The sequence below is a fragment of the Acomys russatus genome, chromosome 14 (genome assembly GCF_903995435.1).
Source record: "Acomys russatus chromosome 14, mAcoRus1.1, whole genome shotgun sequence".
NCBI lineage: Eukaryota > Metazoa > Chordata > Mammalia > Rodentia > Muridae > Acomys > Acomys russatus.
In genome coordinates this window covers 37,087,748-37,100,537 of record NC_067150.1, presented here as the reverse complement: position 1 = coordinate 37,100,537, position 12,790 = coordinate 37,087,748, and the positions used below count along the sequence as shown (strand labels likewise).

The window sequence follows — 12,790 nt, the reverse complement described above, 5'->3', positions numbered from 1 at the left end:
TCTCTGGGATGGATTGTTCCCTCCAACCATAAACCATAATAAACCTTTCTATCCCTTAAGTTGACTCTTGCTGGGTATTTGGTCTCAGCAATGAGAAGTAACCAATACACTGATTGCCCAGGTTTGCGTGTGATGCGGCTGAGGAGGCAGGGTTTTCAGACTTAAACCTAGAGGAGCTCCACACAGCCCGGAAGGAACTGGCTGCACTGTCTGACACCAAGAGTCTTGTCTTAGGGGTTTATAAGATGTGATTGTCAGTTCCTCTCTCTTTCCCAACCAAGCCCCAGCCACTGGACCTCATCACTGCTATTAACCGCCCCCCCCCCCCACACACACACACACACTCCACCCCGCTCCCTGGCTGAAGCCTGGGAACCTCATAGAAAGCTCGCCTCTGCCCGGAAGCTTGCCTCCCGACTTGCCCCCCTAACAAATGCTGGAAAGGTACTAGTTTGTCTCAGTAAACATAGGCATTGGCCATGGCTACCTGACTCGCTCATTCAAGGGACCAGAGCTGCCAATCACTACTGCCAGGAAATTGCTGCCAACGCATCGCACCTCTCGAAGAGTGGGCCGATGAGGAGCCACAGCTGGGCTCAGCTGGGGGCAACTTCCCAGCTGCATTTGGCTGGGCCAGACCAAGGCCAGCCACACATCTGCAGCAAGTGCCTGGGCAGGAGCAAACACCATCCCTTCAGATCTTCCATCTTCAATCATCTCCAAATGGTGATGTGAAGCTGGACAGAGGGAGGGGCAAATGAACATTTCTTAGCATCTCCTATAGCTGAGACATTTCTGTGTTCTCCCTTACTAGCAAGCACCCCCAATGATCCAGGATGTACCTGCTTTGGGCAGGGATGACTAGCCCTAAGTGACCCCTAAGTAGGTAGAGATGATGTTGGGAAGGCAGACTGTTTTTCACAGACTTCTTACAGCTAGGCGACACAGGATTCCTGGCCAGCATCAGGAGTGAGTGCATGCACTGACATTCCCAGGTACTTTTTATCAAGGAACTGGACCAGGGGCACACAGATAGTGGGGGGAAAATAGAGAGTTTATTGAGAAGGGAACACTTCCGAGTGTGGCAGTGGGCAAGACGGCTGGAAACGCTAAAGCACTCAGTCATGAGTGTGCCGAGTTTTCATGGGTCATTTACGTAGCAGCCTGCCTCCTCCTCTCAAGCATGCCCAGTCCCTTACTTGTAGCCCTTGTGGGGAGGGGTTCCCAGCCTTCTTGCCAACTGGCTAAGACTTTCATAGGTTAATTTTGATGCCTTTCTTTCCTTGCCCTCCTCTCCTGCTATATCACCACCTCATCTTCTATGTTGACATCCAGTACAACTATTCTGAGCGTCAGAAGTTAAGGACGGTGCCTCACAATGAGCCTAGACCCTGGATGACCGCACTGAATAGACCCCCATATGGAGCCTGCATTCTCCGTTGGCAAGAAACAAGTATTAAAGTGTTAAGCTTGCAGGGTTTGTATTATAATCTATATGGGAATATGGTGCTATTCCCATTGACAGGTGAGGAAAATGAGGCTTCAAGATGTTTGAGGTGAGGACTTTCCTTGAAAGCAGGGCAAAGCCTGACGTCACAGGCCTGTCCTCATAGCTGCCAAAGAGGCAGAGGCCAGAGGGTGGCAACTTCAAGGCCAGACTGCATAACTTAGTGAGATAAGGTTGCAATATTCAAAAAAACAAGTGGACTGGTATGTAGCTCAGTGACAGAGCCCTTCCCTAATGTTTGCAAGGCAATTAAACACACACGTGTGTGTACACACACACACACACACATGCTCATCCACATCATATAGTTAGGGAGGGTCCCTCTTTCCTATAGGTTTACATTTCTGGACACTGGCACTAATCTAAGATCCACTAGTAGCCTTGAGTGAGTGCTGAGGGACGCTGGGTGCCACTGCGCACTAGCTCCACATCAAGGGCCCAGCCTGAACTAGTCTAGGACCACCATGGTGGGACCTTCACGGTGAGGAAGCAGAGCAAGAGGGGAAAGGTAAGTTGGACCCTGCACTCCAGCAGAAGTTGCTCTCTCCTGGGTGATAATGACCCTGAGACGGGGTTCTCTTGGCAAACTATCTCAAGGATGGAAAGAAGGGTGTCTCTTACGAACAGTGAGAACAGACACACACCACCAAGTGAAGCCCAAGCCACTCCGAGATCCCCTGGGCTGTTTGCTGCTGTCCACATCTGTGTGCAGGACGGGACTCTGTCCTCCACGGCTCCCACAGGCTCCTGGAGATGCTGGGTGTCCACCAAACAGCACTTTCGTTTCAGCCACCTGGCACAAGCTTACTCCTGCTTGTCCTGTGGCCTAAGACCCTGGGACTCAGGTTCTGGGTAGCCCGGCTCCTTCTGGAGCTATCTACTGATTCGTACACCTTTGCCTCTTTGTTGGTCCCAGACGTCCTTTCTCATTTAATTTAGAGATTGCTGGGAGCCAAACAAATACCTTGTGTTCATCCTTAACAATTAATCCTTGGCGATTAACGGTGGGATTTAATATCACAGACACAGCTGCGGCCCGTTGCTGGCCCTCGGGTATCACAGCACAGGCTTCTGTGGGAATCAGGGTCCTCACTCTACTCCAGGAAGGTGAAGTCTCCCAATCCACCCTGCCACCCAGCACACAGGAGTGCCCCACACCCTGTTTCTAAGCTGCTTGTTCACCGGCACAGCATTTTGCCCAATGCCTGACACGGAAAAACGAGTAATATCGATTTCTTACAGTCTCCTACACATGGCCCAAAGGATTTCACGTGAGTTATCTTTAACGCTCACACCACCCTGTGAGGTAAGCACCATCCTCCTCCTCGTGTTGTAACTGAAACTCAGAGAGGTTAAGCAACATGCCCCAAGTAACACAGTGAGTGGTTTAGCAGGAATGCAAAAACAGGTAGTTTAGCCTAAAAGTTCAGCTCTGTGTCCTACTCATGACAGGGATGGGGTGGGGGCAAGCCTGGCTTCTCATCACCACTGACGTTGGGCAGTCCCTCATCCCTGTCCCCAGCCTGGACAGCACATCTTCTCAAATGTAGATTTTCATGCTGTAGGACAGGGTGAGATCCAAGATCATGCTCTAAGGGGCTCCAGCTGATGGTGCCAGGTGAGGCCTTCTGGAGCCTAACTCCCTTGGGTTCTCCAGCAGAGACAGAGCCCTGAAACCTGCATCCTGGAATTCCCCTGCATCCTGCTAGACCTCTGTGGAAGAGTGTTTTTTTTCCCTATTCACTAGCCCGGCATCTGGACCCTCCCAGGGGCACTGTTCACCTGGAATGCATTCTACCTGGCTCTGAATTTGCTTCAGTTCTGCACCCGGGATGAAGAGACCCCTCACGCAGCATGATTTCCACGATAGACCAGGCGATCTGTGATGGTGAGAAACATTCTCCAAATAGGGATGGAGAAGGTCGCTGCCAGAACGTGTCACATGGTTCAAACGCATCCAGAGGTACACTGTGCAGGGCTGGCACTGCCTAGAGGCCAGAGGTCTGGGACAAAGGGCTGCCTGACACGATTGGTCATAAAAAGCCATGACCGCCACCACATGTTCCCCCAGAGGGAAGCAGACACAGGCTAGATGGATGGATAGGAGGGTGGGTACAGATGGGCCTCAGGAAAGTGGTTGTCATGGAAGTTGGGGGGAAGGGCACATGAGAGGCTTATGGGGACATTTGTGAGGTATATATGCTATGTTCATTTAGTAAAAATTCATTGCGTTTAAGGTCCACATATTTTTCTATACATATGTTATATTTCATTTTTAAAAACTCAGTTAAGCAAAACAAAACAAAACACCTGGCTGGGAAGCAAAATCCAATTCAGGGGAAGCTAGCAAGGAATTCCACTCCAGGATGCAGTCTCTGTTCCAGGCCAGAGCTGGGATGGGTGACAGAGCTAGTGGAGCAGGTGACCATCGGGATACCAGCAGCCCCGCTGGCCAGGGTCTGGCTATCAGATGTTATCAGCACTGACAGCCTTGCACCTCCCATGACATCCCAGAATGTCTCCCAGAAAGGTCCTTTCCTTCCCCAGGTGTGTACCAAGATGCTATCTATCTGCCTCTTGTGCTGCAAAGGCTGAGTGTGATAGCCAGAGTGCCTGAGCCTGAATCTCAGCTGCATCTCTGACTCATGGGACAATGGGCAAATTCTCAGAGCATCACTGAGCCTCAGTGTGGGCATCTATACAATGGGGATAGGTGTGATACCTTCCTCCAAGCTTACTCCAAGGAGGGAATGGATGGGTATGTATGTGGTTCTCTGAACAGACCTGTGTGGTAAGTATAATTTTATTTTATTTTTATTGTGAAGCAGAAATACAATCTTATTACCACCATCTGGTATTCTGCGTTATGTCTTTTGATATAGATATTCAGGAGCAGGCCAGAGGTCAGGAGTCAGGCTGTTCCCCACATGACTCTGTAGTTAAGGGACAATACCTTAGCAAGATGCTAAGTACAGGGACTAGGAAGAGAATGTGTGGAAACTCCTAGGAAGTGCTATGAGGCATCATGAGAAAGGCTGGTCTCCACAGACCCAAGCCACACCCCTCCCCAATGTCAGGGGAACCTTCTGGAGTCCATACCTGACTGTGTCTCCAACCCACAGTAGGTATGCTACTGGCAACCTGGGGTACTCTTAGCCACTTCTGCCCTAGGAGCCACGGGGGTTGCCCAACCCAAAGGAGTCTGCTCCTCTTCCAGACCTCCATAGCATGCTGCTCTCATGGCTTAGAATGGCTCCCCCATCCCATTCCTCACTCAACAAACTGCTGCTCAGGCTTTTGGGGCTCAGATGAAGCCTCTGGTCTTCCACAGAAGCTTCAGGAAGTACATGGTCTCTTTCTCCTCTGGGCTCCTGATCAGGTCTAATAGCACAGGGGCAAAATATGTAGTTTTCCCAAGTCTGTCCCAGGTACAACCAATAAGTGGAGGTGAATAAATGAACAAATCGATCAGTTTACCCCATAAGCCCAGGGTTTGCTGTTTTCATTGTCATGCCCCGAGGCCCATGCTTTTGTTCTTGTATGAGTCTGCATGGCCATCCACATAGCCATCCCAGGTATTTATTCCTTGTGGCCCCACCTTCAGATCCTACCCTGACCCGCATGCCTCTCTGTCTCCTCAAGCTGAGTACACGGATTTGATTTGACTTAGCCCCAACCCCTAAGCTCCAGAAGTAGGTTTCTTTATATCTGTACTTCATGCAGTCCTGCCTAAGACTGTTGAAGGACCCACACCTCACAGCCTCATGGCCTGGCTGATCAGGGCCCATCCAGACAGTGAGAATTCACTGTCCTGGCTCCATCCCCTCTCAGATGAATCACCAACACAACACTAAACGCGGCAGGGCTGGAGTTATAGATGATTCCAGGAAAAACACCCATCCTGCTTAGAAATAAATAGACAAGCAGATGACTGGTTACACTGCTAGGCCATGCAAAGCATGAAGGTCTGGTATTTCTCCTCATGACAGATCACACAAGCCCCCAGCTCAGCTCCTGCAGGTCACGTGGAGAAGACGGCCTCATCCACTGTGGTGTGTGTAGCATACAATGCTTGGTGGAGTCAAATTCTACATGCTGCTATAGCCTTGTCCTGGGGACCAGCTGACAACCCCCCCCCCACACAACAATGTATCGAAATTCAAGATGATCAGAAGCAGGGGGCTTCAGCAAGGACCATTTGCCAGAGCAGTGACCCTTCAGAGAGGAGAGGAGAGGAGGAACACCACCCGTCCCCTGCTAGGATAGGTTTTCTTCTCATACACTCCATAGCATACTGCATAGCCCCAGAATCAGGGATACAGACTTACCTTACTACTTACAAACTCAATGACCATTTTAGCTCCTCTGACCCTTAAGCATCTCCTATAAAATTTGGGAGTGGTAAAGTTAAATTGCCAAGGTTTATGCAAGAACGCCTGGCACATAGTAGGTGCCTAGTAAGTAGTAACTCAAACTCCCTTATGCTTTGGAACACAATAGCAGCAGGCTCACCATCTCATGAGGGGGTCTATAGTTATGAGAAAAGTCACATGGACATTGAGCCACTTGTGTTCCTCATAACTCCATCCTTTGGCCCTCATGAAATAAGACAGGTCCCTCTTTAGGTATTGGAATAAGGGAGGGAACAGAAGGAGAAGGAAATGAACCACTTTCTCCAATTCTTCTCACCGCTGGCCATTCAGCTGGGTCACGCCAACCCTCCCCATAAGACATGATTCTCCTTGGCTGCCTCCTGTGGACACACTCTGGTGAGGAGTTCTAGCCCCTTCTGTCCTGCAGTGCACTAAAGCTATGGATTGGCAGAAGCTGGGACTGTGGTGTACAGCCCAGGTGAACTGGTACCTATGTCCAGGACCTAGAAGCCTTGTGGATACAAATTTAGGAACAACCAATCACAGAGAGGACAGACAAGAGCCTGCATCATGCACTTTTTGTCTCTGTGCCTCAAGCAGGGCTGGCTAACTCCCAAAGCATCAAGGTCTTGGGGCCCCCACTGAGCCACCCCAGAACCGATCTGTCTTGGCTAGAACAGGATCTCCAGACCAGAGCTAGAAAGCTGAGGCCCCTGTCAGCTAAGGTCCCGTGACTAAGGTCCTGGATATCCCTGATATCCCTGTACACACACACACACACACACACACACACACACACACACACACACACACACACACAGAGAGAGAGAGAGAGAGAGAGAGAGAGAGAGAGAGAGAGAGAGAGAGAGAGAGAGAGAGAGAGTTGGGCCTGCTAGGCTCCAAGGTGTCCTGATGTCTTCTTCCACTATTCCTGTTCATTCTCACAGACGACCACTGTGCCTAGATGGAAAATGTGAAAGCTCAGAGCTGAGCACTGGCTCCTCTGTCCCCTGGTTGCTGGTCTTTTTGGGGCCAAGTTGTGGTGTGAACTGGGCTGAGAGTTTGGAGACATGCTTGAGACAGATGCTGCTGAGGAACTGTGTCTTCCCAGGTAAATAAAATTCTACCCAAACACAAGCAATCTGCAGCCTGCCTCTCCCACTTGGTGTGTGTGTGTGTGTGTGTGTGTGTGTGTGTGTGTGTGTGTGTGTGTGTGTGTGCTGCACCAGAAGCAGCTGTCTCACTATGGGAGGCAGGCCTTATTTGAGTACCTAAGGCAGGGCCAACGTCAGGTAAAGGCACAGGATTTGGCTCTGCCACGTCCCATGGAGATATGAGCAAATGACTAAACAGGAACTGTCTCAGTGGTTTTTGGGCAGTGCAGTAGCGGAGATCTGCTGACCTTAGCCTTGGGAATCAGTACGTATGCTTAGGATAAGATATCGGGGAGGTCTGGATCCCTGGCAAGATGCTGAGCCCCACAGCGGGAACGAGCCCAGCATGCAGCAGGGATTCCTAATGAACTGGACCCCAGCACGATGGGGCTAAGCTAGATCTCCTGCAAGTCTACAGTGTACACAGCCTGAAGCTCAGGGTGGAGGGAGGCCCTGGACTGCAAGCAGAACCACAGATAAGTCCCAAACACCGAGGAGCAGGAGGCACCGAAACAGATAACCTTGAGGGTCCTAGACATGTAAGCACTGGTAGCCATTATTACAGTTGTCATCCCCATCCAGTGGGGACCCTGATTAGAGAGGGAATATGGGAGTGGGAGAGTTGCAAGCCTCTGTTGTCGGTAATAGGAATGCCTGGATTTGCAGAGGCATCCATCAGCCCCCACAGGCCCCGTGACCATTTGCAAAAATGTCAGGAAACACTTGTTTATAGTTGAGACAGAATAATTCTCTGAACGGGGGGAGCAGAGGGAGTACTCACTCAGGGATCCCCATGCTCAGGCACTTTGCTGTCTTCCTCTCTGGCCACATACATTATTAGTATTAAGCTTCAAATTTCCTAGGATGAGCAGGTGAGCCGGGCAGGTGAAACCCACCTGTGCCCTTTCTGGGCCTGGGGAAGGCTGGATGGGCTGGGGGAGTGTTTGCTTCAGCAGTATGGGAAGAAGGCTCAGCATCTCCACCAGAACCGTGACTTAGGAGGGAGACAACACTGGAAAGATCTGTCATAGCTTGAGAGAGGGAACTGGAAAGGCTGTCAACTCCTGAAAGGCGGTTGCTGCTGCAGCACGTGTGTCAGGCAGAGGCGGGGCGCAGATGATGCCAATAAATATTCATGAAGTGTCTGTGGGGTGTGTCTACTCTTTGCCAAACACAAGGGCTGCCGAGTGTACTTGCCAGCCTTCCCCAGGGGTGGGGGAGGCACATGTGAAAGACAACTGAGTGAGCGAGCGAAGTCCTGGTGTTGATCCTCACCTCCCCCAACACCCCCATCCCTCACCTCTATGAGGTTTCCAACAGAAATTTCTTGGTCTGGGAGCAAGAAGACTGGTTTAGATGAGATGGCACAACTGACCTTGAATAATCAACAGTCATTTATTAAAGCCCTGAACTAGCCTCTCAGATTAGGCAGACTTGCAGTAGGACTGGCCATTGGCAGCCCCTGCCATCTGAGAGCTTATATTTTAGGAACTGGACTGAGTGCAGAGAGAGCGAGGAAGGGACTTTAGATCGCTCTGTAGTAGCTTGGCACCTGAGCTGTGCGTGGCCTTGCCCTCTGGTCACAGCTTTATCACCCAGGCTTTTAGAAGCTTTCTGGAGCATTTGGGGCTGGGGTGGGGGGGGGGGTGGGGGGCGTGGTGGGGAAGGGAGATGCTGGCAGCCAGCGGCAGAGGGCAGGGATAGGGGCAGGGGTAGGAGCTACCTAGGCATGCGTGTTTGTGTGTGTTTGTGTGTGCGCAGGCGTGTTGTTGGCACGGACGTGACTCTGCATTCTCTAGGCCCGTAATGAGTCCTCATTGCAATGGGTTTGATGGAATAATTATATTCTGGAAAAACTGCAGGAAACTGCGCTCCACTTCTTAAAGGGCAGGATCATCAAACATTTGTGTTACATTATTTGCAGTCACACCTTCTGCTGCATCTGCTCCCTTAAAAAAAAAATCTCCAACTCCAATCTGATCTGAATATATAAATCTGAATTATCACAGCAAAGGCGATACGCTCACACCTTTTTTCTTTTTCTTTTTCATTTTTTTTTTATCTGTTGCCATGGTGATTAGATAAAATTCACGCCAAGTCTCCAGGGAAGAGGATGGAATTATTTCAGACAGTTTCTCACCCCTTTCCAGCTACTTCTCTCTGTAACAAGCCTGGGCACCATCTCCAGGCTTGGATAGAGAGTCAGGCAAGGGGAGAAGGCTGCGACTCATGGGGAAGCACTGGTCAAGAAAAAGAAAGTGTACATCTTTCTGAGACACTTCTGGGGCCCAGCCAGGCCCTAAGCCACAGAGCCAGCCATGTGTCCTCAAACCTACAGCCTCCTCGTTGAGCCTGGAAGCCACCTGAGAGGAAAGGCAGAGGCTCAGTGTATGAGAAATCAGTGTCCTTGTGCAAGGTCAAAGCAATAGGAGGCGCAGAAGTTGGCCTTGGGCCTTGGCTTTGCTCACTCCCAAGTGAAAGTCGCCAAGCCAGGAGATTTTCCTCAGAAAGTAAAAGACTCAGCTCCCAGCACGGGGGCCCTGTCTCCCACCAACTACCCACTGGAGTCTCTGCAGGCAGAGTCTCAAAGGGGCTAATTATCGATGGATGTGATTTGTTAGCAGGTTTTATGTAAAGGACTTTATTGACCTGTTATTTAGCACCCTGAACTCTGCATGGGTGACTTTAGAGAAAGGGATCTCTGTGCCTAGCTCAAGCCTTCCCATTTTTTATCCAAAGTCCTGGTTCCTGGGTGCAGGAGATGGGAGCCTCAGGGAAGCAAGAACAAGATTCGTAAAAGCTGAGCACCTTGTTATTATAGCCATTGCAGAGCAAGAGGGACAGCTTCGTTAGGCAAAACCTGCAGGCCGGGACAATAATCTGTATTTATTTACTTCGGTGGCTCGCACATTAGGGTCTCATTAATTGTCCCACTGAGACAGAGGGAAGGGAGGGGGCATGTCACTTCAAGCCTGTCTCAACACATATTTTTTTTTTTTTTAACCAAATGAGACTTAAGAGAGAGCCATGGAAGCAGGGGAGGACAATAGCTCTCTCAGGTGCTCAGCCCAGGACACTTCCAGGTCAGAGCACCTAGAAAAAAGGGGCCACAAGCAGGTGAGACAAGAATTGTTCGGAACCGTTAGTTAGAGAGCACCTCGGTCAGCCGGACTGAGGAAAGGATGGGGTCTGGAGGTTGGAAAAGGGTAATTTGTTAGGGACACTGTGTACTGGGGCACCCGTCACTCTTAGGAGCTCACCTCCGGGTCCTGAAAAGGCCAGAGGAGGAGAAGCCCACACCCACCGTCATCAGGAAATGTCCCCGTGGGGTCCTGTGGTAAAGCCAGGACAGTCTGGATGACCGATCATGCCTTCACCATGTCTATGTGGGACCCAGAACAACAAAAGCATCCAATGACCTTTTGTAAGGATGAGTTTCCGATCTTCTATCGCTGGTCCACATGTGTCCCAGAGGAGCTGCACTTCAAGATGGTGGCAGGGGTGGGAACACAGAAAGGCATGATGGCATGGTCTTGGGAGCCACTTAATGAGCTCATGACCTGAGGCAACTAACTTCTCTAGACTTTCGTAACATACAATGGGGAATACACGTAAAAGCTACCACAGAGGGTTATCACTGGAATTAAAGCTATGAAGTCTCCAAAGTACTGGAGCATCATGGGAAGGCTGAAGGAAACAGTGAAGTGGTGCATGGGAGGGGGGGAGTAGGTAAGAGATACTCCGTTCAGCATCTCCATGTCCTAAAAGGAAGGCAGAAGACCCACATCCAGATTCTCTCCTGCCATTTGTCACCGCTGTGTTCTTAGGCATGTCACTTCATCTCAGAGCTTTAATCTTCATTTGTAAAACGAGTCTACTCTGTTATTAACTTGTGTGATAAGTGTTATTATTCATGGTTTTCGAAAGGAGGCTTTGAGAAGTTGAGCAGGAGAAGTTGCACCAAGCTACATCTTAGTGGCTGAGCTAGGATTCCAACCCATAAGCAGCATCTCCCTTGGCACAGCCACACCGGGGTTATGGGAGACCACGTACACATACTTTGTTGGCCGTAGAAGGTGGCACGTAGCTGAGTTGCCACTGTCCAGCTAGGTTTCCAAGAATCATCTTGCACTGGCAGCTGAGATCTGTGACTCAGTAGCCTGTCCCTTGGCATGCAGCAGTTGCCCATTCTGCCCTCCAGGGACAGGAGGTCAGAGAGATTGTTCCAGAAACTATGGCTTTCTAAGCACTAACTATGTAAGTCTGGACTGGATTACCCCCAAGGCACCTTTTCCATTTTAAGCCTCCATAATTCTGGGGTCCGGTCTCTAGGGACAAGACGGTATAAGCCTTACCTTTTGCAAAAGCGAAGGCTAGGCTTTACCTAAGGACACATAAAGAGCCAACATCAAAGAGAAAAATAAGGCCTCTCTAGGTAGCCTAGAACAGACCCTGGAGTCCTTCTTCTTTAAGAGGAGCTGAGCTTTTGACTTCTGGATCAGGGCTTCCTGAGACTGGAAGGGGGAGGGGTAGACAAACCCCCAGAGTCTAGAGATTCAAAGATACCCTGCCCCTGTGAGATGCAGAAACTCCTAATTGGAGCTATGCACGCACCCAGCACCGATCACTACATGATGTGCCTTTCAGAGGCAGTGCAGAAGGCAGGCCTTCATTAAATCCGACACCACGGAATTAATTCAATCCCTGCCATCACTCTGTCTCTGTCACCCTTTCCCCCTTGACAGTCCCGGCTCCTTGATCTTCCACACCTTCATGTCGAGAGAGTTCTACTGGAGATAGGAAGCTACCACAACTGTCACCTGAACTATGACTGTATCCAGGGCCAGGATGGGACCCACACTGGGAAGGCACAGCAGGAAAGTCACAGGGGTGGGGGCAGAGAGACACGTACACGCTGTGATTGAAAGAAGGCAAAGGAAGTACCACAGCACGGGATCCTTCACCCCACTAGCAGAAGACAAGATGGAACTTGATAATGAGAGTTTATCAGCCTCCCTAGCTTAGCTGCCCTTGACACGGTGACTTTATATTTCAAGACTCTTTGGGAGGGAGTGATGTGGAGGAGGGGACAGACAAAGAAGAGGAGGGGCTGCCTGGAAGCTACCTAAACTATCCATTCTTTGGTTTCATAGTATCTGCTAGCCAACTGGAAAAAAAAATCACAGCTACTAGACTGATCCCATCACCCACCTACCACCTGCCTATACAACATCTGTAGTCTCCTGATCCCAACTATGAGCCAAGGTCCCTCAGCCAAGATGTGTGAAGGCAGGACCTGGAGCCAGCAGGATCCCATGACTCATGAGAAACTGGCCACTCAAGTCATTGTCAGCCTCTTTTTGACCCAACAGGCCAATTGATGTTGCCTTTGTTTGTGTGCAGTACAGCAAAGGCTGGGAGATACTGCCCAAGGGCACCCAGACCAGAGCCCTATTTCTGAAGGAGCTGAGCTTTTGAAATACTCAGTACTTCCGTCAGAAATCCCTGGACAACAGTCCCATCACTGTGATGGCACAATAATTGCAACTCTTCTCCTGTTGACCATCCCCACACAGACCTACCCACCCAAAATGGTTCAGAACTTTGAAGGAAGCAGGCAACCACACCCATAAAAGTAAGGTGGAGAATGTAGATTATATGCACAGTAGTTTAGAATAAAAGGGTAGGATGGGTTAACGAAGGAACCAGGTAGAAACAGGCTGGTCCAAGAAATGATAGCCATGAAATAACAACTT

At 50.1% G+C, this 12,790-nt stretch overlaps 1 protein-coding gene across 1 annotated transcript in view; it reads right to left on the bottom strand.

Annotated features, from left to right (window-relative positions):
• The window catches only part of Dscaml1 (DS cell adhesion molecule like 1), a 315,683-nt gene that overhangs the window by 265,739 nt on the left and 37,154 nt on the right, over positions 1-12,790 (bottom strand). The gene's annotated exons all lie outside the window — the stretch shown is intronic.